Below are 2,372 nucleotides of genomic sequence, written 5' to 3' on the forward strand. Positions count from 1 at the left end.
TAGTGTGATAACCCATAATTTTAATAAGATTGGTGATCATACCTACAGGAAGCTTCCAGAGAGCATTCAGCACACAGTTTGGTGGCAGCTTGTACACATCATAGAGATGCTGTGCAGTGGTTCTCACACATTTAGCACTGGGACCCACTTTTTAGAATGAGAATCTGTCAGGACCCACCGAAAGTGATGTCATGACCAGAAATGACATCATCAAGCAGAAAATTTTTTAACAATTCTAGGCTGCAATCCTACCCACACTTACCCAGGAATAAGTCCCACTTACTATCATTGTTACAAGAACATACATAGTAGCTTGTTAAAAGTCCAGGTCTATAACATTTCCCCAAATGCAGTCACATACCATGGTAGCATCAAGTCTAATATATTAAAAACAAAACACTGAAATGAATGGGGACCCACCTAGTGGGTCCTGACCTGCAGTTTGAGAAACACTGTTGTAGTGAATAAAGAAGCTCTTGTGTTTGAGGGAGCTTCATCTGTACCCCAGTGATTCTGCTCACATGCAGTTGCTGGATAAATGCCTGGTTCAACTATCGGATGCACTAATATGAAGATGAGGGGAAAGGGATGTGTGTTGTGAAACACCCTGACCATGCAAAATCTAGGCACGGAATTGCCATATTTTCAGAAAACCTTTCAGCATCTTAATTCATGAAAACGACTCTGTTCCAAGTTTTGTGCTTATTACCCAAGTGTATTATTAAATGCTTCCAAGGCACCTGGATACTCTGTATTGATAAGTGAAAATTGCAAAAGCAGTGTCATCATAAGGCAAGAATCACAGTCATGAAGCAGCTGACCACATCACACGAATGTTAGAAATAGCATTGGAACTGAAACCCACGTTCTCCACATGTCCAATGACAGTGATAGATGTAGTCACTTATAAGTACCAAATAACTCTACAGCAGTGTTTCTCAACATTTGTCCTAATCTGTACCCCTTCACAGGGTCCACCTTTTTGAAGTACCACTGGATTTACATCATTGCCAGTTACTTCTGGGTTGGGAGGCCAGATGTGACATTGGGGATTGGACAAGTTTCTGGAGGAAAAATCCATTATGGGTTACAAGCCATGATGTGTATGTGCAACCTCCTGATTTTAGAAATGGGCTATGTCACAATGCCAATGCAAGGGAGGGCACCAGGAGGCAGGTCTCTTGTTATCTGGTGTGCTCCCTGGGGCATTTGATGGGCCTCTGTGAGATACAGGAAGCCTATGGCCTGATCCAGTGGGCTGTTCTTAGGTTCTTATGTTCTTATGACATGACAAATGTCAGTAAGAGGCTCAGGGTGGACGGGAAGGTTTTTTCAAGCGCAGAAAAGCATGCTTGGCAGCTCTGTCTGCTGAAGTGAGCCTCTTACCGCATTTGTTGCACCATGCTCCTGGTCTCACTGCTGGGCACCAGGTGTCTAGGGGTCCCAAGAGTAGCACCAGACACCACCTCAAGTACCACTGGTGGTACTCATACGACTAGTAGAGAAACACTACTCTAGGGTTAAAATACATGTATAAACATGTGGAAATAAAATATTATTAGCAGTATTTATATACCATTTTTCAACAAAGTAAATGAAATAATTAAATAACTGTAAAAATAAATAAATAAGTGTGTGTGTGTGTGTGTGTGTGTGTGTGTGTGTGTGTGTGTGTGAAGTACTGTTGTCCTTACAACAACCCTGCAGGGTAAGTATTATTACTCCGCTATTGCAGCTGGGGAGCTAAGGCCAAGAGCCAGCAGGTTGCTTCAGGTCACCTAAATGAGTTCATGGCAGAGGCAAGAGTCAATGAGAACAGGCCTGACTTGCAACTCAATCTCTTTAGCTGCCACCTCACACAACTTCTTTTGGCATGGTTAGGTCTGGATCGAGGCACCGATACATGTTTATACTAGATCCCCCCCCCCCAAAAAAGAAACTATTATATTCATCTAAAATGTATATTCTGCCTTCCATCCCTGTCAGGAAGTGCCCAAGGCAACTCACCAGTATTTGCTTTCTTAGATTTAGTAAAATGAAATATTAAGGGTCAGCAGTTTTTCTCTTTAAGTTCTACTTCTCCTCCTCCACCTAAGACAGTTGGTGTTTCCCTCTGAATGAAGGGAGGCACAGGTCAGCTTCAAAAAGCACCAGCAGTGAAGGGGGTGATGGGGACTCTTTGCCTTGCTGGCTTCTCCTTCTCTAGTGTTTCTCTCTGGGGGCAAGGCTGACTTTAAGCCAATTGGATCAATAGCTTCCATTTGGGCCGCACACCTAAGAGAGCCCTGCGCTAGGGTAACCTAGGCTGCAATCCTATCTACACTTACGTGGGAGTTAGCCCCATTGACTGTAATGGGAGTTACTTCTGGGTA

The sequence above is a fragment of the Tiliqua scincoides genome, chromosome 2, assembly GCF_035046505.1.
Source record: "Tiliqua scincoides isolate rTilSci1 chromosome 2, rTilSci1.hap2, whole genome shotgun sequence".
Classification (NCBI taxonomy): domain Eukaryota; kingdom Metazoa; phylum Chordata; class Lepidosauria; order Squamata; family Scincidae; genus Tiliqua; species Tiliqua scincoides.